Genomic DNA, 26175 nt, shown 5'->3' on the forward strand with positions numbered 1-26175 from the left:
ACTGACTGCCAGGTTCTGAGCACGGAGAACCCATCCCACAGGCCCACTAGGCACATGCTTATGCATCTTTCAAGCTACTATATGGACCACATGTCCTCTGACACAGTTCCTCCCTGAAATTTCTTCCTCCACATTTCTGTGGTCTTTTATACCCATGGTCATTCTTAAGAGTAACTGTTGTTTAGAGTCTGATGTTCCGCACCAGACTGGGTGCTCTCCGGGGCTGGGCGAGGGGAGGGGGCAGGGACTGAGATGGACTCCTATCTGTGTGACCTGACACTTCAGTACAGGGCCCAGCATAAAAAAGATTAATGTGTCATTGCTGAATGGATTATTGAAGTGACTGAGGGATGAGTGAATAATCATAGGTCAAAGCCTCTGTCCTTTGGGGATGTTCAGGGACTGAACACCATCTTTATCTGGGCTGTGATGTAGCCACATTGCTACTTTTCAGGCTGCCATCTCAGATCTTGGTTCTTGGTCTAAGCACTTTCAGTCCAGCATAGCCTTTCCTCATTTTTATCCTATACAGTAGGTCCTCGGGTTACGTCGGAAATCCGTTCCTATGGTGCGATGTAACATGACTTTTGCCGTAAGTCGGAACTCACCTACATAAGCACATACGTCACTCACATGGAGCACATACACAGCAGTAATGAAGTGAAACAATAAAAAAAATTTAAAAGAAAGATAACAATTCCTGACCTTTACTTGTGATAAATAAATAATAAAAAACATAAAGCACATATGTACATATGTCGAAATGACAGAACTTTTTTTTTTTATAAATAAATGGGAGAAGGTGATGTAACCATGAAACGACGTACGATGTAACCCGAGGACTGTCTGTATAATAAAAGGCTAATGTACAAATTGACCGAACGGGCAGAACGACTGGCAGCTATGATGCACACTGACCACCAGGGGGCAGACGCTCAATGTAGAAGCTACCCCCTGGTGGTCAGTGCGCTCCCACAGGGGGAAACACCGCTCAGCCAGAAGCTGGGCTCATGGCTGGCTGGCTGGCTGGCAAGCACAGTGGCAGTGGTAGGAGCCTCTCTTGCCTCTGTGGCAGCACTAAAGATGTCCAACTGCAGGGAGTGGGCCTAAGCTAGCAGTCAAACATCCCCCGAGGGCTCCAGGCTGAGAGAGGGTGCAGGCCGGGCTGAGGAACCCTTTGCCCCCAGTGCATGAATCTTGTGTACTGGGCCTCCAGTGTGTAATAAAAGAAGCAAAAAGAAACACTCAGCTCTTTTGTTAACCCAGATACCGAGCTATTAATACTTGTGGATATTAGGAGGACAAGGATGAGTTCCAGGGGATGATGTGCAGTAAGCATTGGTCTTTTTCAGCATGTGGTCAAGAGGCCAATCTGTTATCTGTTTTGGAGAAGAAAGTTTTGCTCAGTGGAGTATTGATCTAGACATTTGTGCTAAAATGTTTAAAACTGAAAAAAAAAAAAGCAAACACAGTTTGTCTACTCTTGGTTCCTGGTATTAAGTGTGGTATAATGACAGGAGATTCCCTAACCTACTCATAGGTAAAATTTCAGGCTTCAATCCAACATCAAGATTCTGGGTTCAAGAATGTTAAACTACAGTGGGAAGCCTGGGGAGGGTTGGGGGGCGGGATTAAGAGACCAACTGAAGGACTTACATGCATGCATATAAGAGTAACCAATGGACACAAGACACGGGGCGGGGGGGGGGGGCGGGGGGTAGGGGCCGGGGGAATGTCAAGGGGGGGAAAAAGGAGACATATGTAATACTCTTTGTAATACTTTAAGAAATAAAAATTATTAAAATATAAAAAAAATAAAAATAAAAAAAATAAAATAAAAAAAATAAAAAAATTAAAAAAAAAAAGATTCTGGGTTCATAAATTCATCCCATACAAGTACATGATAAGGCATAACTATGAGCTGTCATAAGCTTAGTCCTCATCACAACTTTAAAGTTATCAACAACAAAAAAGGCAATATTAACACAAATCCTTCACAAACTTGCAAAACATAAAAAAAGGAGGGAACCCTTCCCAACTCACTTTACAAGGCCAGCTTTGCCCTGACACTAAAACAGTTAAAGATACCACAAGGAAAAAAAAACAACAACACAACATTATAGATCAATATCCCCTGAGTATAGACAGAAAAACCCTCAATCAAATATTATTGAACTTGCCCTAGCCCATATTTCCCAATGGTTAGAGCATGGCCCACACACTGAAGGGTCTTGGGTTCAATTCCCCATCAAGGGTTGCAGGTTTGATCTCTGGCCCTGATCTGTGCATGGGCGGGAGGCAACCAAGCAATGTGTCTCTTACATGGATGTTTCTCCCCACCTCCCCCCTCAGTTTCCCTCTCCCCCTCTCCCACCCTCCCTTCCACTCTCTCTGAAAAAAAATCAATGGAAAAAGTATTCTTGGGTGAGGATAAAAAATAAACAAACAAACAAATAAAAATTTATTAAAATACTATTGAACAGAATCCAACAAATATAAAAAGGATTATACACCATGATCAAGTGGGGTTTTACCCAGGAAAACAAGTTGGTTTAGCACACTAAAACCAATTAGTGTAATACACCATATTAAGAAAATAAAGGAGAAAAATCTCATGATTCTGTCCATAGACACAGAAAAGCATTTGATAAAACCCAATACCCTTTCATGACAAAAACACACAACACACTATGAACACAGAGAATCTCAACTTCATAAAGGCCATCTTTGAAAATTCCACAGCTAACACTATAGTTTGTGGTGAAAGACTGAAGCTTGGAAACCAGGTCTGCTCTTACCACTTCTATTCAACATTGTACTGGAGGTTCGAACCAGGGAAATTAGACAAGACAAAAGGGGGGAGGGAAGAATCATATTACAAAAAGGAAGAACTAGAACTATCTCTATTCATAGATGACAAGATCTTGTCTAAAGTTCAGCAAGGTTGCAGGATACAAGATCAATGTACAAAAAATCATTTTTTTCTATATACTAGCAATGAGTCATCAAAAAATGAAATGAAAAAACAATTCTATTTACAATAGCATCCAAAAAATACAATATTTAGGAATGAATTTTAAAAGAAGTATAAAACTTCTTTTAAGAGCAAGACTTTATTGCATGGTATATGTATAATGTTGACTACCATAAAACACTATATAAAGGGATCTACATCTACAGATTGGAAGATTGTTTAGATGGCTATTCCCAAATTGATTTACAGATTCAATCCATTCCCTATCAAAATCCCTGCTGGATTTTTAAAAATAAATTAATAAGTAGATCCTAAAATTCATATACAAATATAATAGACACAACATACATAAAACAATCTTGAAAAAAAAAAAAAGAACAAAATTGGATGACCCACAATTCCCAATGTCAAAACATACTCTGAAGCTACAGTAATCAAGACATTGTGATACTGGCATCAGGACAGCCATATAGATCAATGGAATAGAAATGAGAGCCCATAAATAAACCTTCACATTTATGATCAACTGATTTTTGAAGAGTGCCAAGACAATTTGATGGGAAGAGAATAGCCTTTTTAACAAATAGTGCAGAGACAACTGGATGTACACATGCAAAAGAATGAAGTTGCCCCCCTACCTCACACAAGATACAAAGATTAACTTAAAGTGAATCATAAATTTGCATATAAGAATGGATACTATAAAACTCTTAGAAGAAAACATAAGAGTAAGTCTTTATGACTTCGAATTAAGCAATAGTTTCTTAGCTGTGATACCCAAAGCACAAGTAAAAAAAAAAACAAAAAACAAAAAACCCCACCAAAAACAAAACAAAACAAACAGATCAATTGGACATCATCAAAATGAAATGCTTTTATGCTTCAAAGAACATTATCAAGACAGTGAAAAGGCAATTCCTAGATTGGGAGAAAATAGTTGCAAATCATATATTATAATCTGTTTTATATACTGTATATAATGATTTTTTTTTGGATATATATAATATATATTCTATATATTATATATAGAGAGATAACTCTATAACTCAACAATAAATATATATAACTCTCATAACTCAACAATAAGTATATATATTAGAGGCCCAGTGCATGAAATTCGTGCATGGGGGGGGTGTCCCTCAGCCCAGTCTGCACCCTCTCCAATCTGGGACCCCTCGAGGGATGTCCAACTGCCCATCTAGGCCTGATCCTGGTAGGCTGGACTGCTGGCTCCAAACCACTCGACTGCCTGTCTGCCTGATTGCCCCTAACCACTTCTGCCTGCCAGCCTGATCACCCCCTAACTGCTCCCCTGCCAGCCCGATTGTCCCTAACTGCTCTCCCCTGCTGGCCTGGTCGCCCCTAACTGCCCTCCCTTACCAGCCTGGTCCCCCTCAACTGCCCTCCCCTGCAGGCCTGGTCCCCCCAACTGCCCTTCCCTGCAGGCCTGGTTCCCCCCCAGCAACTGCCCTCTCCTGCTGGCCATCTTGTGTCCACATGGGGGCAGCCATTTTGTGTGTTGGAGTGATGGTCAATTTGCATATTACCTCTTTTATTTATTTATATATATATATATATATATATATAGAGAGAGAGAGAGAGAGAGAGAGAGAGAGAGAGAGAGATAACTCTTATAACTCAACAATAAAAAGAAAACCCAATTAGGAAATGGCAAAGGACTTGAATAGATATTTCTCCAAAGGAAAAAGAAAAATGGGCAATAAGTACATGTAAAGATGCTGAATGTCATTAGTCATTAGGGAAATACAATCAAAGCCACAGTGAGATGCCACTCACAGCCACAAGGATGGTTAATATTAAGGAGAGACAATAACACATGTTGGAAAGAATGTGAAAACATTGGAAACTTCATATATTGCTGGTAGGATTGCAAAATGGTACAACTACTTTTGATAACAGACCAGCAGTTCCTGAAAATGTTAACCACAGAGTCATCATGTGACTTAGCAACATCACTCCTAGGTATATACTCAAAAGAACTAAAAATATATGTCCACACAAAAACTTGTATACAAATATTCATAGTACCATTATTCATAATAGTTAAAAAATATAAATAACCCAAATATCCATCAACTGATAAACATATAAACAAAATGTGTGTGTGTGTGTGTGTGTTATTCAGCCATAAAAAGGAATAAATAATTGATACGAACTACAACATGGGTAAATCTTGATAATATCATACTAAATGCAAGAAATCAGACACAAAGGCAACATATTATATGATTCTATCTATAGAAAAGTTCTGGAATAGGCAAATCCATAGAGAGAGAAAGTAGATTAGTGGCTGCCAGGGGCTTGGGAGAGTAGGAAATGGATTGGGGGTGGGGTGACTGCTAATGAGTATGGAGTTTCTTTCTGGGGTAATGAAATGCTCTAAAATTAGATAGTGGTGATGGTTGCACAGCTCTGCACATACTAAAAAACACTGAATTGTACAATTTTAAAAAGGGTCCATTTTATGGCATGTGAGCTATACCTCAATAATGCTGTTATAAAAACATGCAAGAAGGAGTCTAGGGAATGTGGAAGAATGGAAACAGCTGACTTGCTAGAAGTGGTGAGATGGAAGTTGATTTTACTTTTTCCATTATTGTTGTTTGTGCAATAAAATGTGAATAAAAAGAGAAGGAGATCCAGTAGATGAGCAGTAGCTTTGGAATCTAATGCTCTGAGGTATTGTCCCTTCCTCTGCTAGTGATTCACTGTGTGCCCTTGAATAGGTGGCTTTACCTCTCTGGGCCTTGATGTACTTTTCTTGGAAGTGGGAATACTATTGACCTCCTATGGCTGTGGGGGGATATCATGAGGACCCACATTCCCAGAACAGATAAACAGCAGGTGCCCATAGTGTTCATGTCCTTGTGTCCTCCTTTATTTTTTCAAACAATGATGGAGCACCTGTGACACATTGGGGATACAGAGGAATTAAGATGAGTGGGACTTTGTTTTTGAAAATCTTAGAGTTCAGTGAAGAAGACAGATATATCAATTTCTAAAACAAGTTCATGGGGAAAGCTCATAGTAGAGACATCCACACGCTACTTCACAAACCAAATATATTTGGAACTCATGTTGAGAGCTATTGGCGAAGGGGCCAGTCCAGGAAATGAAAACTCACAGAAGAAAGAATCCATTACTACAAATCACATTTGTTCTATAGCATGCTCTCACGTGTGCAATCCGAGTGCCAGCAAGGAGAGCATTACTACCCTGCTTTATAAGGGAGATCACTGAGGCCTGGGGGGTCAAGAGAGTGTTCTGTGTTCATGAAGCCAGTTCACGGGGCGGGACTCTTTTCACATTGCCCTAGCCATCTCTTCTTCAGAGCAATCAGAGGCAGCATCCTACTAGGAAGGAAAATGGGGTGGAGGTTAAAGAATTAGAAAACAAGCAGGGGTCTTTTCCAAGTCAGGGCTGTTAGGAGGTCCTGAGTATGTAACCTGCCCCTTTTGGGGTGCAGCGAGGAGGCATGTGGTTGGAGAGCCTAGAACCCTGGATGATCCCACAAAAGATTTACTGCATTCTCTGGGGACATATCCATGTTCTGTATGTCACCAAAGTCTAGTAAATACATCTCCACTGATCTCACTAAGTAATGAGTTGGGGGTGGGGATGCAAAACATTACTCATTTACAGAGTGCCTACTGTGTGCAGGGCATTATATGAGGTGCTTCCCCAGCTGCAGGCGTGTGGGGCATTACAGCGACCGTTCTCTACATCAACACTGAGGTAACACTGAAGACCAGAGAGGCTCAGTGCTCTGACAGGGTCACTCAGAGAATCTGTGTTAGAGAGAGGAGTGAGGACTCAATCAGCCTCTCTTTTCACTCACCATGAGGATTCTAAGTTACTCTCTGTGCAAAGAAGTCACAGTCTCAAGGGCAGAGACAGAGCCAACCAGTTGTAAGAGTTCAGAAGCCTCCCAGCTTCTGGAGACTGTGGAACCCTGTCTTCCATTTACATAACACTAAGCAACCACCAGCTCATATCTCTAGGGGAGCCAGTGGGACCCTGGTGTTATTGCTTCATCCTTATGGGCTTAGCTTCCTATCCAGCACAGAATAGGTGTTTCCACAGGAGTCTTTAACAATAGCCTAACTGACCCTTGATGTGTTTTTTGTTAATCCTCACTCAAAGATATTTTTCCATTGATTTTTTTTTTTTCAGAGAGTGGGAGGGAGGGAGAGAGGGGGAGAGAGAGAGATAGAAACGTCAATGTGAGAGAGACACATCCATTTGTTGTCTCCTGCATGCACCCTGACCAGGGCACGGGATCGAAACTGCAACCCAGGTACGTGCCCTTGACCCACAATGGAACTCAGGACCCATTGGTGCACAGGCCAATGCTCTGACCACTGAGAAAAATCGGCCAGGGCTGACCCTTGGTTTTGATGGAAATGACTCTCAGCTAAAAGCAGAAGACCTCCCTTTACCAAATGCATCTTCCTTAAAGAAAAAGGATGACAGAATAGAGCACAAGCATTTGGCATAAAGGACCAGGTGGGTCCCCAATGATGTTGCCAGACTTTTGGCAGCTGGCCAGGTAGTCTGACCGAGTCTCATTCATCATGAGCCACAACAAGTCCATTAGTTGGCTCCAATGTCAGCCTTATCCCATCGACTCTGAGAGTGAGTTTGTGATCCCAAAGGCTCCTCACCATTGGAGTGTCTCTGGCATTAAATGAATGGATAGCTGTTAGGCCCCAGGGCCAGGCTGCACCCAGCGCTCTGCAATTACCCTGTTCAAGAAAAAAGGAAGGGGGCAGGGTGGCTCCCAACACTTGGCAGTCATTCATAATGACCTGTGGGATTAACAACTGAAGTCTATAGAGTTCCCAGCCAAAGAAGACGGAAGTAGAATGTAGAGTCATCAAGAAATCACCACAAGTATTTCAAAGGTCTGGAAGAAGGAATACAGACTTTGGGAGCTAAGGGATCTAAGATAAAGCCTGGACCTGTCTCTTGATAGATGTCTCATTTTCAGAAAGCATTGTAACCTCTCTGAGCTCCCATTTCTTCATTGGCTGAACATGGACGTCATTTATTGTTGTTATGAAAGCCAGAGGCTAATTGGATGGACAGGTTTGGAAGGTGATAGGTAATGTGAAACTGGGTGAGGGAGGGATGTCCGAGGGGGGCTGATAGTTAAAACGACTGGGTGAAATGATGGGCAAGTTTGTGGTTGGGAGACAGAGAGAGAGAGAGAGAGAGAGAGGAAATTAGTCATGGGGAAAACTGATTTTGTAGGGTAAAAGAAAACTAATTCAGAGCCCAAATGGAATGGGGCAGAGGGGATAATAAGGAAAAATATGAGAAAATCACATTTTCCACTGGACATGTCAGGGGAATTGTCTAAGATTTGCCAGCTACTCAGTCCTGAAAGAGCAATCGTACCATTGGAGACTTACTCTCACTCCACCAGTAACATCTCCTGCAGATGTACAGGCCAAAAGGAGCCAGTGGGGTCCTTCTCGCATGTCCATTCCAACACATTGATCATGCTTATCTGGGCACCGCGTTTGAAAACATTCTGAAGCTCCCACAAACCAGTGCCCAAAAGAGGTGCTTCCATTATGACGTCTTCAGTGGGATATAAGGAAGGAATGGCAGCCTGCTTTCCATGTGTCCAGATCAGCCCTCTGGCATGCCGGCACCCATTTCTCCAGCGGCGGGGACTGTTGCCATTGGCTGCTGACAGTTCTTAATTGAGTCCTTCTCTAGGAATGGCCCTCAGCCCAAGAAAGCTGCCTCACTTGGGGCAGTCCACAGCTGCTGCTGCAGAGAGCAGAGAACTCAGCTCCCCTGGACTCAGGGCAGGATCTCTGAAGGGCCATGCCAACTCCAAACCTCCCTTTGGGATCAGCTGATGCCTTGTTTGTGGCTGCATTGTAGTCCAACTCCTCCTTTGATACAATTTTACTTCCCTTACTCCTCTACAGGTGTTGATCCTGAGGGCAAATCCAATAAACTTTCTGCATGCAGATCCCTGTCCTAGAGTCTGGTCCCCAGAACACAACCTAATACATCACATATTTGCCAGTCCTTCACAAGCTTTACCGCTCCATGCCTAGCATACAGCTTGTCATCTGTGGTTAGTTACTCTTCAACAAAGACTTGACATTAGCCAGTAAGAACATGTGATCATCAGCTTTCCCTTTTCCCCTTGTTTGGTAGGAAATGCAAATATAAGTTCTTCATTCTTTCTTCTCTTGCCTGTGTGGAGGTCAGTTTCTGCTTTACGCTTGGAGGTTCTCTAATGTAAAAATGATGGGTTGATTCTATTCCTCTCATTTTCAGTCTTTCCTCCTCTGCCCATCTAATCCAGGAAGATACAGCATTTGTTCCTGACTCATTTTTGAAATTATTAGAGAGTGAAGGTGTCACCACGAGGAGGAACAATATATGCTAATGATGCTCATTGGCATGATGCTTTCAACTTAAATGTATTAGTTTCTAGACTCAGCAGCTCTTAAAAGTTATTTCTTCTGAACAAAAGGTTCAAAGAGGCTAAATGATTTCCCAACTAGTTGTAGAACCTAGACTAGAACCTTTCTTTTTTCTTTCTTTCTTTCTTTCTTATTAACCTGGGTTTCTTGACTCCCAATTGTATAGATTCCAGCCACAGGCAGAATATATTTAGTTGCTCTCTGCTGCTCCCTCAGGGTCACCGCATGCTTTCTAGAGGACACTGTAACACTGGAATTAGCTCAGCACTGAGGCCTGGCGAGTGGGCTCTGCAGTCAGACCACTTGTATTTCAGTGCAGCTCTGCCATTCAGCTGCGTGACGTTGGAAAAGTCACTCTGGTCCTCGATTTCTATCCCATAAGATGAGGAGAGAATAATGCCACCTACCTCGGGGTTGTCACATAAATGCTTAAAATTGTGGCAGGCATGTGGTAGATGTTAGTTGTCATTTTTGTCATCATTTCCATCTTTCAAACAAGGAAACTGAGGCCAGAAGATTGAGCCATTTCCCCAAGGTCAAACAGCTAATGCGAATCAGAGCCTGCATATAAATCCTGGTCTGCATGAGTCCCTAGGGCACGCACTTTCCTTTTTATGACTTTTGCCATTGCTTTTTTTTTTTTTTTTTTTTTTTTTAAGAAAGGGGGAAGAAAAAACACACAAATGCCCATAAGGAATCCTGCCAGAGAGGCTGGCTCACCCGCTCATTTGGAGCGTAGCTTGCTCATAAAGGCACAGCTGAGAGAACCTGGGAGTCGTGTCCACAGGCAGGCAATAAAGCATGCCCCCTGCTTGCTAAGGAGACACGCCTGGGGATGCAGCAGAAAACACCAACCCTGCTCCCCGGTCTGCCACCGCAGCATGACCAGGACTTCCACTCTGGTGGCGGTGGGAAGGACAGACAAGGCACCGAGCCCCATTTGGCCACGTGGGCTGGTGACATTCGGGTGACTCTGCAGCCCTAGGACGGACGAAGAAGCACAGCCAGCACTTTTCAAAAACAGCCGAGCCATTTTAGGTCAATGCAGCAGTGGGCTGCAGGCTGCTCGCAGAGTGTGCCTGTGTTTAGATGCAGGTGGCACGGGGCAGCGGCTTCAGGCTCTGAGCAAAAGAAGGCTTGCAAGCAGGAGTTAAATTAAAAAATCTCTAACACTTGATATGGCACAGACAGCAACCAATCAGAACAGACACAATGGCCAATGAGAATAGATGTTGGCTTTTTTTTTTCTATTTCTTTTTGTGTGTGAATCCTCACTCAAGGTTATTTTTCCATTGATTTTTAGTGGTAGGTGAGGGAAGAGACAGAGAGAGAAACATGGGTATGAGAGAGACACATCAATTGGTTGCTTCCTGCATGCGCCCCAACAGGGGCCAAGGATCAAGCCTGCAACCCAGGTACATGCCCTTGACTGGAATCAAACCTGAGACCCTTCAGTCCTCAGGCCGATGCTCTATCCACTGGGAAAAACCGGCTAGGGCCAGATGTTGGCTTTAAACCATCAGCATGACCATGGGAGCATGGTCAAACATCAGTCTGGGACCAAGGAGAGAAGCGGATCTGTAAGGTGGGGGCCGGAGAACAAAAGAGGACTGTCTGCCTGTCTCCAAAGGAAGCCCAAGAGAATTCCAGTCAAACGCCAGGGCTCCACAGAGCAGTTTACAACCACTGCTGTGAGGGAAAGTGCCAGTGCCTTCAAGGTCCAGCCTCAAGGCCCAGGACTGCCACTCCTTTTGGGGTACACAGGGCCAGTCTCTAGAAGAGCAAAGCTCCAAAACCCCCTCCCCCCCAAGACATATCCAGGAATGTTCTAACTGACATGTCACATGGCCTCCTTCTGCGTAGTTTTCCCTTGGGTAAGGAGAGTTTATTGTGGTCTCTGAAAGCAGTTGTTTCTGTCCTAGCGTTTAGATGAGTTCACTGGTGCTCCTTGCTGGAATCCCCAGGACTTAGAATGCAGCTCACATCCACACAAAGTGAGCCCCAGCCCCAGCCCCAGCCCCAGCAGGAGTCAGCGGTGGGAATCCCAGCTCTGCCCAGGCAGCTGCAGCCGCTCCAAGCCCTTCTCTTCCCCAGTTCACATCTGCTCCCTGTTGCTTAATGTTCACTAGAAGTACATGCTCCTGCTACCCTTTGGACAAAGTCACAGGGAGTCAGTTATCCTGTGGCAATAGGCTGGGTGGAGCACCATTTCTTCGTCTTGCATAAGATGAAACACCACATGATGAAACCTGTCACTGATCCATGAGGTCTGTGTGAGGTACTAGAAGGAAAGGTCCTCCCTTGAGACGTTCCCCTGGCCTCATCCGCCAATCAGCCAGTGGTAGCATGCTTGCCAAGCGCGAGAAATACCCCCAGAAAACACCATGGAAGCACTTCACCACTGCTCTCCACGGAGCTCAAAAGATTATCCCGCTTGATCTTGACTTTGCCCTGCTTGTGTCTTATAAATTGGGTCTCCTCTCCAGAAAGGTAGAAACATAGACGAGAGAGAAACATCATTGATCAGCTGCCTCCTGCATGCCCCCTACCCGGGATGGAGAGCATATGCCCTGACGGGAATTGAACTGGTGACCTCCTGGTTCATAGGTCAAAGCTCAACCACTGACCACACAGGCCAGGCCCCTTTTCTTATTAATTCCATTAGTGACTCTTCCTACTGCCTTCCATGCATGACTCGGGCCTCCCAGTCTTCTCCAGCTCCATTCCTTCTGGATAGAAACCTTACACAGCCCTGGGTAAGCAGGCACTGGATTTGAGTGACAGGAGTTCACTGGAGGATGTTGGCATCACTGAGGCTATGACGGTGGGGGAGGCCAGTGCCTCTGGGTGGGGCAGGACATCACAGTTGAATACCGAACTCTCCTATCAGTCACCTGGGATTCCATTCCTGGTTCTATCACTTACCAGTGAGGTACCCTGGCAAGTTACTCAAAACTCTTCAAGCCTCTATTTTCTTTGGTGTAAAATGGTTACAATAGTATCTATCTTACAGGGTTAAAGACTTAAAATAATGCATACAGGGCTGAGCAGAAGTAGGTTTACAATTGTGAGTACACAAAACACAGAGATTAGTCTTGTATTATTATTTATTCACTAGAGGTCCAGTGCACGGATTCGTACATGGGTGAGGTCCCTTGGGGTGGCCTGTGGGGATCAGGCCCCAGCTCATGCCCCCAGGCTCACAACCCCAGCTCACGCCCCCAGCCTCGCAGCCCCACAGACCTGCCTGGCACCTCTCCATGGCCTGGCACTGTCCCCTCACCTGCTTCACCATCCCGCCTGTGGAGCAATTGATCAGGGCTGGACCCCCGCCTGGCTCCCTCAGTACTTGGGAGCAGGGCAGCAGCCCCACCCCCACTGTCGCCGCTGGTTGCCATCTGTGGGGTGATTGGCAGGGCGATCAGGCCACCACTCACACCTGCCTTGGCCTGGAGTCACTCACTAACCTGCTCCACCATCCCGCCGTGGTCCTGCTCTCATCAGGGCCCATCGGGGCCAGCAGTGCCTCCACTGCCACCCCGTTGCCAGTGCAGTGTCACCCTGTCACTGACGCCTGCCATGGTCTCATGTTCTGCACCTCCCCCTGGTGGTCAGTGCATGTCATAGCAAGCAGTCAAACTCCTGGTCAAACTCCCAGAACAATTTGCATATTAGGCTTTCATTATATAGGATTGTTGGATTATCTTCCATATAAACAACTATAAACTTACTTTTGCCCGCCCTATATTGTTAATCATTCAAACATTTATTGATCAGTTGCTATAAACCCTGCACCCTGCAAGGGGCTGGGGCTTCCAGTTTCTGCCTCAAGAACCTCACCATCCAGTGGGAGAGGATCACAGAAGAACTGATGATTAGGATGCTATACGGTAAGTGCTTTATTAATGACTAGGGGCCCAATGCATGAAATTCGTGCAAGGGGCTCGGCCCTCGCAGTCTTGGCTTCATCCAGAAGGATGTCTGGTCTAATTAACATATTATACTTTTTCTTAAATTTTTTTGATAACCATTGTATGGTACATGCTTCATTGAGATGGAGAGCATAAGCTATAAGCTTCTAGTCCAGACACCTGGGTTCAAATCCAGGCATTTCCGTGAAATATTTATGTATTCTGGGCATGATAACTTCTCTGAAACTTAGCTATATCATCTGGAAAATGCCTATAAAAATTAGAAAAAATATGTCTAAGATGTTACCACAGTGCCTTGCACATAGTAGGACTTAATAAATGTCTTTTAAAGCCGTGACTAAGGGTGCTTGGAGAACTGATGCTGATGGCTCTTGTCCTCATCCCTGGACAATCTGTCTGAATAGGTCTCAAGGTCAAGGCAGCATGTCCACCAGGGATGTGTGTCAGAATTGTGATGTTTAGTGGCTTAAATGGTTTGTTGCCAGTTCTGACCCAATGACTGGAACTGCAGGGACTGGGCCAGCCACTGCCCTGGAGTTGCTGGCAAGATCTAGGCAGAATGTTCCAAATAGGGCAGGCCCTCAGGGCCAAGGCACAGAGAAACTGAGTTGTATGGTGCAGTAAGAGGCCAGGCTAGGACTTAACTGCAGACTTGTTATATGATACACGGCATGGGTACCACACCTGGGCAACCTGCTGCCTGGAGCCAGTGGTTTCTGTGTAAGACCACCAACACTGGCTGCCCCTCCTGCACACTCAGCCCTGTGCCCCGTGCCCTGTATCCCATGCCCTGTACCCCTGTGCTGGGGTGCACAGGGGCGATGCAGGCAGAACTCCATTCCTCAGGAATGCAGGACCTCTGAGAAGGAGCCGTGCAAATCAGAACATACCAGCACAGAACTGAGCCTGTGCACAGAGAAGAACCAAACTGCACAAACCCAGACCTGTTTACACGAAGGAACATTCTTGTAGCACTGCTTCCTAAGCCTATTGCTAAGCCCGCCCAGCTTCCTTTCACCACGCTCTGGGCTCAGGAAAGATAATCGCTCTGGGAACCAGCTTCCTTAGGAGACCTGAAGGGATGCTTTCAGTCTAGAGTGAAACCTGCCTTTCAGCAGGGCCTCGCCTCCTCTCTTGTCGGACAAGGGGAAACCCAATCCATAAAGGAAAGGGTTTGCACACACACAGCCCTGCGGGGTGGCGGTGATGGTAAGTGACCCTCGGGGAAAGGAAGGAGCCCCGGATCTCTCAGCTCTGAGCACCTCCTGAACAAAGATGCTAAAGTTTTCTGCTGGGACAACAGGAGACACAGGGCACTCAGACTCTAGGCACGCCCGCAGCTATCATCTGTCAGTGCTGACACCAGCCCTGCCTGTGTGCAGTCCGAGCGGCGAGATCAGACAAGCCCCGTGTGGGGGCCGGGGTTGGGGAGGGCAGGAAAGGGGGAGAAAGGGCTTGGGAGAGACCAATACGAATAGTAGGAGTTTTTATCTGACCCCACAGAACAGGGCAAGGGAGAGCTGTGTGATCCAAGCCGGGATGAAAGAATGGCTGGCTTCCCCTTGTAATCAAAGAGCTTAATGATGCTTATTAAAAGCCCATTTCTGGGTCCGGTTGAAAAATTACACCGTGTTTTCCTAAGAATTGAATTTTTTATAAGAATTGCTTCCTAGAGATTAAATACACACACACATGCATGCACACCCTTCCCACACACCCCAGGCCCACATGCACACACACATTCCCCACAAATCCTACACATCCTATACATCCCATGCATGGGGGTACATCGTCACGGATGGCCACAATCCACGCCATACAGATATACTGGAAAGGAAAAGCAGGCCTAGTCCCTGACTAGGTTGTTCAACATCCTTTGAAGTCCCAGACTCGGAGGGAGCCCCAGAGCTTCCTGCTCGAGCAGTTGTCATCCCCACAAACAAACAGTGCAGCCTTGGACCCATATCATTCTCCACGTCTTGCCTGAGGCCAGGCACCTCTGCTCCAGCAGAAGCTACGGGGATCGGGGATCACTCAGCTTTGGTGGGACACAGCAGAGCAGTAGGGTCACTGTAGAAGGGGGTGTGCATCCAGGCCCTGGGCAGACTCTCTCTGTTATGCTGCTTCCCAGCTCCCAGCGGTGGTGGGCCTGGCCCTGGGCCCTCTGCATGTTTTCCTCTGGTTATCAGCTTACCCAGGGCCCAAGGCTGCCCTCACTCTCAGGCAGAGAAGGCCTTGGTTTCTGGATTAACCCACCACACACAGGAGAGTACTCCTCGCAGAAAGGAATTCCTCCATCGGCATGGGGGCCGTCCTAGTGCTGGTCACCCCAACATTGACCCCCTGCTGAGGGGCAGAGTCACTAAAATGCCTGCTCAAGTGCTCCAGCCATCAGGTGAAGCAGTGGCTTTTGGCAGAAACAGGTGCTCTGGATTTCAAGGTCAATGCTAACCCTTATTCACCATGTGGCCTTGGCCAACTCTCTAAGCCATCATTTTCTCCTCTGCAAAAGAGCAGTCACTATTTTTTTTTTTTTTCATCTTATGCAGTTTCGGGGAAGATAGCAAAATGTTCTACTGATTGTAAACACCAAAGCAGATGCTAGCAATTCTCACGATGAGACAGTAATGAAGAAATGGAAGAGCTCATCAATTGGGCAATGTGTGCCTCAAGGGCAAAGTCTGCGTTGTATGTACCTTGTTATCCCCCATGCCTGGCACAGAGTCTGGCACCGGATATTCTGAGGGGAAAGTTTAAAAGAAAGAATGAAAAGCGAGGGACACCACGAGTTGAGTGGCTCGTTCAAGGTCACAGAGCAGCTTATGGTGGGACTGGAACCCAGGTCCCCTGACACCCTAGTTCAGGGCTCTCTGTTCTAGACACAGCAGTTGTGTCTATTGAAGGTTTAATGATGTCACACTCGGCACAACCTGGGCCAGGTTTGAATGAGCTCTGCCATTCTCAGGGACAGATCCCATCTGGTCCAGGCAATGCCTGAGAGGCCTTCACAGACTCACCTGTTAAGGTTCCAAGCCGACGGTAGGAACAAACAGAAACCGCAAGCGCAAATAATACCTAAACGCCTCAAAACAACTCATCTTACTTCCTGACTTGAATTGCACAAATCAGAAAAGTCACAAGATTGAGACAACGGGCCGCAGAGATTGGCGCGGCGAGACCTGTATCGTGTGTCAGGCTCACTTTCAGCATTATCACTTACCTGCTGCCCGAGTGCTGCAGAGATCACCAGTCCTCTCTGAGTCTCAGTGTTTCCATCTGCAAAACAAGAAGAGAAGGACAATGAATCCCTCCAGACTGCTGGACTCAAATGCATCATCGGTTTATACCTCATATTGGTTACCAACTACTTATGATCCCAGGTAAATGGGAAAATTGCTAATGGTCAGGGACAAGGAGGGAATGATTTCAAAAATGAAGTGAGATAATCAGAGATGAAGTATGATAATGGGTAGTTATATGACAAACAGGGCACTGATGGTGCCCAACTCTTGCTACTGAAAACTCAGCCTTCCAATCATTCTGGCAGTTACTTTTATTGTTCACAGAGGCCAAAATGCAAAGCACCATTAAATACCAGGAGAAATAGAGCAGAGGAAAATGCCACTTCCTCTACTTACGTCTAACATTTTGGGTATTTTTCCAAATTTTTTTTCTTTTATACATAGAGTTTCCCATTTTGTGGAGAAGGGCTGTGACAGTGCACTATACTGAAAAGCACCCTGCTCATCAGTAATCCCCCTCCCCTGTCCCCAGGGCTATCCCATCACTGTGGCCTGCATTATTGGTCCATTTTTATTCCCATGCCTTTGTCAGTCTTCCTAAGAATTTTCAGGTCCCTGGTAGGCCCTGTGCACATCTGAGCCCAGTGAGGAGCATTATCTCATGATCTTCATAACCACCCTGAGAAATACTACCGATGAGAAAACTGCCATCAGTGAGTTTCAGTGACCCAGCCACGGCCGGCTACGGTCATTTTGGTACCATTTTCACTATATTGATATCTTACCTCTGCTATCATTTAATTTTCCCAAATCGATTCATGTTTTTTTTTTTGCTTAACTTTATTGTTAATGGATTTTTTAAAAGTTCCAGTAGCTCTTTACTTCTCTCCCCCTTCTCTCTGCGGTCCAGTGAAAGGCAACCTTGCCACTAAGAAAGATTCCATAATTGCAAAATGGTTGGTAACAAATTTAAAGGAATTCTTAATCACGCCAATTCCATATAAACTATCTATGAAGTCATAGGTTTGGGTGCTGTAAGTACATATATATTTTTAGTACTCATTAAAGAAATAACTTCTGAAATTTAAATGCTCATCCCTGTACCACCCTGCTCCCAGTGGTGCCTACTTTCTCTGGGGAGGGATGGTCTCAGCTCCCTCACTATGCTGCAGCCAGACCTTAGAACCAAAGTCACATCTCAAAGCTGAAACAGCAAAATCAATTAACAATTACTATATGTCCAGAGAGTTGCCTGAGATTACACCGCTAATAACTGAAGGCACTGGGACGTGAGCCCACCAGCCCACTCCTGACCCTGTGCTCTGAGAGTGTATTCAGTTTCCCTTCCAGTCCTCATCAAACCCCAAATTTGCAATTCCGTGGCACCAGGCCACCAATTAAGCTCCTTTTCCCAATCCAGGCAGGTCATTCCGTTCTGTCGGGTCACCAGGTTTTCCACACAGTAAGTAAGTAGATCGTATCAATGCATATTTAAGTTCCCAAAAGGGCACTTTGATAAGAAGCTGCATAATTGCTAAAACCAAGTTGAGAAAATGTGAAGTGAAAGTGATTCTTAGTCAAAGATTCAAGATAGTAACCAAGGAACTAGAAAGGGCTGATAGCAGAGTGTCCAGGAATGCCATTGCCACTGCCAATGAGGATAAAATCCCAACTGGGTCCAGGGGCTAGGGGAAAGTGGCAAAGTGACTGCATGGCACACTGGCCGAAGCTGCTGGTGTCTTTCTAGAGCTCTAAGCTTCCACTTCCTATCATCTGGTTTAAAATTAATTGGCAGGAATTCTTATGACCAGAGAGCAAACTCAGGGAAAGGCCTGCACAATTGGCTCAGGCTTTGTCTTTGTCAAGTTTCCATGTCTCCTTGAATATGTGCAGAAACAGAAAAACCAAACAAACATAACTCTGATTATTCATACTCCATCCAATGACACCTCTTCCAGGAAGCCTTCTCTAGCCACCTGAGTCAGCATTTGTCACTCCCATCCCTGGGTTCCGTTCAGTAACACTTTTATTTTTTAATATTTTGTTGTTGTTGTTTGTTTGTGTTTTTATTTTATTTTTTTGAGAGAGAGAGAGAAAGGAAGGGAAAGGGAGAGTCAGAAACATCGATGAGAGAGAAACATTGATTGGCTGCCTCATGCACACCCCTTACTGAGGATTGAGCCTGGAACCCAGGCCTGTGCCCTGACTGGAAATTGAACCAGTGACCTCTTGGTGCATGGGAGGATGCTCAATTCACTGAGCAATGCCAGCCTGGCCCTTTGATAACACTTTAATCACAGTTTCTGTCATATTGCAGTTATTGTCTTCTCTTTGTTTAAAATATTATTTTTTCATCTTACCCAAGTACATTAAATATAAAAAAACTCACCTACCACTCACAATATGATTTTAGATATATTCCCTTCTCAACCTTCTAGGATAAATACCCCCCACACAGACATCCACAAACAACACATCCAGATACTTTACCAAATGGGATCATGCTATTCACACTAATTTTAATCTTATTTTTAAGTGGTTACATAGATACACAATTAATCTCTTACTGATTGACATATAGGTGGTTTCCAATTTTTCTCTAGTGGTAAATATGCCCTAATATTTGTGCATATATACAGCTTAACATTTAAAAAAATATTAACTGCTTCCCACAAAATACTGCATCACTTTATATTTCTACCAGCAATATATGGACATGCCAATTCCTCATGCTCTCATCAATATGAGGCATTCGAGGGCTCCCTTCTTCTTCTTCCTCCTCCTCCTCCCCTCCTCCTCCTCCTCCTCCTCCCCTTCCCCTTCCCTTTCCCCTTTTCCTCCTCCTCCTCCTCCTCCTCCTCCTCCTCCTCCTCCTCCTCCTTCTCCTTCTCCTTCTCCTTCTCCTTCTTCTTCCCTTTGCCAATGTGATGCATTAAATGGAGCCTAGATATTTTAATCTCCATGTTTTGGATATCAGTTGAATATTTTTTTCTGTTTCATGGCCATTTGCACTACTTGTTTTAGGAACTTCAAGGTCACTGTCCTTTCCCCATTTCTCGGTCAGAAGTTAGTCTCTTTCTTGTTTGGTACATAGGGCTTGCCATTTGTCTTTTGCCTTGATTCTTGCCTTCTGCTTTCTTCTGCCTGTTTAATCACTGTGAGTGGCACCAGCATCTAGTAGAGGCCCCACCAGAAGCCTGCCTGCCTTGACATCTCACTGCATGTCACTACCCATAGCCAACGAGCCACCAAGTCCTCTCTGTCCCACTTCCTAAGCAGACCTTACTCCTGCTCACATTTACCCCTCTCCACTGCCACCACCACAATTTCTCACCTAGACCACAGCACATCCTAACTCTTCTCCCCACATCCTCTTCTCCAATTTTCTCACCACCCAGAAACTAAAGGATTTTTAAAATGAAAATGGGATCATCTCACCGTTAACAGCTGCCTATTCCATGGAAGATCATGTTCAAAGTCCGTCATGTGCCCCTGTGCCTGATAGGCCGCGACTAGCACACAGTTGTTGGCACTACTTGGGTCTCTGAATACATCCATCTTCCCCCAGTCTCTGCACGTAACCACATGGCTTCCTTTCAGATCTTCAGATAAGTCACACGTCTTCCCAACCCAAGGTCCTGGGCGTATTGTGCCCTCTCCATGCGGAGTTGTCTGCTCTCCCTCTACTGGCTAATCCAGATTCACACCCACCCCCCACCCCCAGTCCTCTCAGCTTCATCACCATCTCCTCAGAGAAGACCAACCATCCTCCCTCACCCGTGACTAAGTAGCTTCCTGGCTATTTACTGGGAATGAAGTGGGTAACGGGATGTCCTTAGTCAGCCCTAGTTACTCTGGAACTGGAAAAAGGTACCTGAACTTCCAGGCTCCACCCAGTAGGAGGACTGAGGTTCTGCTGGGTTTCCCACTCTATCTGGATAGACTCTAGGCCTGAATGAGTCAGGATCTGCAGGCGAAGGGCACCAATGACTCCCAGAGCAGGGCTGGAGAAGGGGGGCGCACAGGCACATGCCTCCCTTCAGGAAGTCAGTCCCTCCTGCCCCTCCCACAAGGTCTCAGGAACCCTGGGCTCTGAGATGCTTCTTGAGTTCTAAGCACCTCCTCTTCAGATGTGGACACTGATCTCAGGAAACTATTGATCCAAGTGACTGTCTATTACCACAAGGTGTCTGAATGAGGAGCAGCTCTCCTAGAGGATGTGATACATAGTTTCCAGCTTGGTCATTGTCAGTGAGTAGATATTGTTTTCATGGACTTCAGCTGCTAGGTCCTTGAAACCTACTCACTTTAGCTTTCTTCTGGGTATTTCAGAGTCAAAGATTTTTCCTTTTTCACTTCCTCTTGGTCAGATTTCTTTTTTGTGTGTGAGAATAGGACGGTATGAAGCTATTTAGAATGAGGAAACTGCCCTCTGGACACAGGGCCTTGGCCCAAACAACCTCACAACCCCCCACAGCTTGGTGGAGGAAGAGTGAAATGCCAATGCCTTAGCTGGCCTTTGGAAGGCTGGCCGAGTCCTCCTCTGGGCCCCCAACCCAAGTTGACCCCAGTCAGGGAGACTCAAGTTGCTTTCAGAGATAGGTCATTTTCTATGCTGTGTGGCAGAGATAAGGATGGGTTTTATTTATTTACCTAAAAACATGGAAAATCCAATGATAACCTAAAATGTTGCATGATCTCCTCACTTCTTTTAACCAGACCCATGGAACCATGTAAGAGAGTCTTTTTAATTTTTAAAAGCCAAGCTGGTCAGCTCTCCTTGTAACATCAACTTTTCTACCGAGCAGCCTCAGGCTTATCCTTTCATCAACAAGCCATTGCTGGCTGCCTCCCCTGTGGGTCAGACCCCGGTTAGAATTGGTGGCCAGGAAGATGGAAATGGCATGGGCCTGACCCATGTTCAAATCCCATCTCTGACTCTGATGAGCTGTGTGACAGGGAGAAATCGACTTAACCTCTCTGAGCTTCCTCATCTACAGAATGGAGATCCTTATCCCCACTTTCCATGGCTGTTGTGAGAATTCTGTGGAAGAGCATTTCTCAAAAAACTAGCTGGGCCTGCAAGTCAGGTCAGAACAGCATGCACCACTCTTAGAATTCCCACTGCTAATGATGGTGAATGAGACATGCTCCCAGCACTAACAGGTACCATGTGTTACAGGTAGCATGAGGGGAGAGCAGGGGATGGGAGAGACTGTGATCTACAGTGGGATCCAGCCATGAAGGGGTCAAGTCTACCAGGATGCGACTGGGGAAGACAGATTTCAAACAGGACTCATGAGCACAGTGTTTGCAAAACAGAAAGGTCCATGGGAGGAGGTAGGGAATGTGGACCCACTCTGAGAAGAGCAAGCAGCAGAAGGAGCATGGGCACTAGGAAGGATTCAGGGCAGGAGCCTGGAGGGCCTAGCAGTCCCGGTTCCAGTAATGGGCTCATCCATCAACGGGTTTTAAGCTGGGCAATGACAGGGCCAGGTGTGTCCTTCAGAGCTATCATTCTGGCTGCAGTGAGGATGGACTGGAGGGGTGAGGCTGGGTCAGGGAGAGCCATGGAGCTGAGGCTGACCCAGGCCAAATGGGAGGGTCTCTGACTTTTTCATGAGGTTGCTAGTGCCCCTGCCCAGCTCCTCACAGCAGCATGACCTCAGTTGCCTAGTTACCGTTGTGGGCATGGCTACCATGGAGCTGCCCTGACAAGGGTCCTCTCAGGCATCAAGTACAAAACCATCCACCCAAAACCTGGATGACTTACTAGTAGCCGGGCCAGAGCATCCTTTGCTGCAGGCCTTTCCATCCCTGTGCTGTTTCACGGCCCTCGCCTGGAGCCATGGTCAGGGGGCTGAGATGCTGCTCCAGCCTCAATCAGTCAACTTAATTCAATCCTATTCAGTTAAATTATCTTTGTGTGTGAACCCGGGTTCAGGTTTGAGGGTAGGTATGAGATTGTAACAGCAAGGTTGTGGGTCCAAGAGGTCTATAGTCAAGGACACAGGTCTGTGCTGTAGCCCAGAGCTGAGTGCTTGATGTGTCCAAAGGAGGGCCAAGTGACAGCGCTATGGGGCAAGAGACAGAGTGCAGAGTCTCCTCTGCAGAATCAGAAAAGCTTCGTGAAAAACGTGGCACTTGCCTGGGCCCTGGAGGCTCAAAAGGCATTTGACCGGCAGAGGGTAGGACAAGGGAATTCCAGGCCGAGGGAGGGTGCATGAGGAAGAAGTGGTGTTGCCTTCCTGGCTGGGCCACATGGATGGACAGGGGATAGCAGGAGAAGGCAGAAGTGAGGCTGAGGTCCCCCTGGGAAGGGCCTGATGCCACTTCCCACTTCCCTAAGGCACAAGAACTAGGGTCACATAAGAAAGAGCGAGGCAGTAGCTTTAAAGCACAACCATGCATCTGGCAATGGGCATTACATTAACTCCACACAAAGCCATTCAGTTTGAATTCTATAACCATCCTGGGAGGTAATAACACCCCCCCCTCCCACTGCACAACTGGAGAAACTAAGGCTCAGAGAGACTCCATGACCTGCCCAAGGCTGCCGAGGCAGGAATGGAGCGCAAATAGTTGAATCTGAGCCCAGTGATCCTTCCCCTGCACAACACCAGTTCCTCAAATGATGGAGGCAGATGCTTAATATGCTTCAAACAGCCGAGGAAACAGAATCATCATCACCACCATCATCTTCACCATCGTCCTCATCACCACCACAGTCACGGACTCAGAACTTTATTTCGGAAAGGAGGAAATGAACCAGATGAGCCTCATTATAACAGGACCTTGTAAGATTCCTGAGCATATATGCTTAATTAAAATAAATTGCTGCCAGTGGCTGCCAATGGTCATTGCCTGCTTATGATGGGTGAGGTGCTTCCCATCCAAGTTCATAACAACCTTGACAACAACCCTATAAAGCAGGTGTTACTTCCCCAGTTTTATAGTTGAGGACAAGGAGCCTCAGATGGGCGAAGTGACTTGCCCTGATTCCTTAGAGCAGAAACTAGAAGACTGTGTCTAGGCACTGAGACTGACCTGTCAGCCTCAAACTCTCCATGACCTCTAATCTTGACCTCCAAAGGGTCCTCTTCTGCTGGTCTCCATCTCAGTGAGTGATGCCACTTGAAGCACAAACTAGAAACCTAGGCCACCCCATGACACCCCACCCCTTCACTTCATCCCCATATTAACCCATCATCAAATTCTGCTGGTTCTAACTCTCTCAATCCTGTCCACTTCTCACCATCTCTGCCTGCACTACCTTAGTCCATGCCACAGTGATCTCTCACCTGAACCTCTGCAGTGGCCTCCCAACATGGCCTCCCTGCATCCTGAAAATGTGATCCCACCCCCATCTCCAGGGCCCAGAGAGCCTGGCTCCTGCTGGTAGCTCTGTCTCCTCTCACCATATGCCCCTCCCCTTTCATTTCCTCAAACATCTCACTGTCTGTTCTGTTTCAGAGCATTTACACAAGCTGATTCTGCTACCACTACTCCCAGCTGAGCAGGCCCTTCCTTCATATCTCAGCTCAAATGTCACTTCCTCTGAGAAGCCTTCCCAGACTCCCAGTCTAGATCAGCAAGTACACACAAGACGGTTGTGCCTATGGCTAAAATATGGAAATACTTCCACACCAGTTGCTATGTAGTCACTGCCCAAGCTCCTGGATGCCTCCCACCAGGACCTGAGCTCCTCTCAGGACACTGTCCCCTGCCCCCACAGTCCAGAGGCTAAGGTGTGGTACATGGAAGGCCCCCGGCTCCTCCTGAGTCATTATGACAGAGGCATGTGACCTGCCGTCCAGGCTGTTAAATATTTTGCATGTCACCTCTGCTCGTGATCCTAGACTTCTCACATTTAATTGTCACATATTTATTTGGGGAACTCTATCATGAACTCAGGGATGGCAGGGAGCACAGAAGTTAGATTTACCATGTCAATTCTCAATAAAGAAGACCTGAGTGACATAAAGAATGGAATGATGGGGCAGTGCTGCTTGCCCCACCCTTCTGTCTGTATCTGCTCAGATTTTCCCACAACTTCAGGCACCAAGCAATGAAGACACAGGGCTGATGCCACGGAGCATCAAGGGTGCATGGCAGCCACGGAGGGTCTGCCTGCCCTGCCGGGTGAGGTCATGGTCTCAGCTACCTATGGACACTTGGGAGACAGGAAGAAGGCGGAACCTTTCTGGGTTTGACTTTTTCCTGCTCATTGGCCACTTTGTCCCCCTTATAGAGGCTCTCAAATCCATCCCCAGGTCTGTACCAATCAGATAACACCTTAGCCCAAAAGACCATCTTCTCTCATGACAAGACTCTCTTAGCAAGTTTCCCTGCCTCGCTTCGCATCCCCCTGAGCCTTCTCCTGCACCAAGCCTGGTCTTAAAAAGCGCTATCTGATCATGTCTTTCTTCTGTTAAAAGTTTGGTGGCTTTCCACGGTCCTCAAGATACATTCAAACTCTCCATCTGTTTATACAGTCTTCCTTGTTGGGCCCTCTCTATCCCTCCAACCTCCCTGTCTGCTTCTCTCCTTATTCTCTTCTATTTCCTGTATTGACACACATGCTGCTCTGATGTCTAGAACTTCCCCAGCTCATTTCTATTTACCTTCTGGGTTTCAGCTTAAAGGGCATATACTTTGAACGGCTTTTGCTGATGAACCTTAGGCAGTCAGCTCCTCAAAGGGCCCACTGCTCTTTTGTTACAGTCTGCAGCCCTGAACTACCTGTTCACTGTCTGTCTTGAGAGGAAGCCCCAGGTGGACAGGGACTGTGTCACCTTGTTATCCCCACTGCCCGGCCTGATTCCTGACACAAAGGCTCAATCAATATTTGATGAAAGAATAATCAATATGATGAGACTGCAAGCTTAGACCTTTCCCCTATCTCCAGGGTCAAAGCTGAATTTAGATGAATTCCAATAGTTGCTATGGAGATTTCAGGAAATAGCCAATTAATTTGCAGCCTTCTTCTGATGTGTAGAAGGGGTCTGAAAACTCAGCAGTGAAGCTCCCTAAGGGACAAAACTGAGCTCTTAGGAGAAAATCTGAACTGTTAAAACAAACAAACAAATAAATAAAAATAAATACTATTGAGAAAAAGGACGGAGAAGTAAGCTCTCCAAAGAAAAGTGCTGAGTAGGAATGTGTAAGAAAAGAAGACGTGAAGATGCACCTTCACAGGGAAAGGCTGCCCCCAGGTAAGCCGAGAAGGGGTCATGTGTTCCAGGAAATGGACATCAGCCTGGATGGGCTCTGGTCCCTCCTCTGACCCTGACGAGGCCTTTGCCCTCTCTACAGCTTGGCTTCCTTCCCAGCAAAATGACAAGAAGTGCCCAGGCCCCCAGGCAGGGTTCCTGCACAAGGATCTGCAGGGAAGGACCCAGGTGGGTGGGTGGAGACTGAGTGTCTGTACACTGAGCCGAGCACCCAGCACTCCCCAGCACAGGGGCTTCAGGGGGTGCCAAGGCTCAGATGGGGACTCCATCCCTGCTCCTCTGGCCCTGTCCAGCCTTATCGGACATCTTCGACCACCAACA

At 46.3% G+C, this 26175-nt stretch overlaps 1 protein-coding gene across 1 annotated transcript in view; it reads right to left on the reverse strand.

Moving 5' to 3' along the window:
• The window catches only part of TENM4 (teneurin transmembrane protein 4), a 743366-nt gene that overhangs the window by 572142 nt on the left and 145049 nt on the right, over positions 1–26175 (reverse strand). The window contains 1 exon segment of the mRNA XM_070425699.1: positions 16600–16655. The gene's annotated coding sequence lies outside the window, so the exon portion shown is untranslated.

This window comes from Myotis yumanensis, unplaced genomic scaffold, assembly GCF_028538775.1.
Source record: "Myotis yumanensis isolate MYYU_CA2020_CCGP unplaced genomic scaffold, mMyoYum1.0.hap1 SCAF_10, whole genome shotgun sequence".
NCBI lineage: Eukaryota > Metazoa > Chordata > Mammalia > Chiroptera > Vespertilionidae > Myotis > Myotis yumanensis.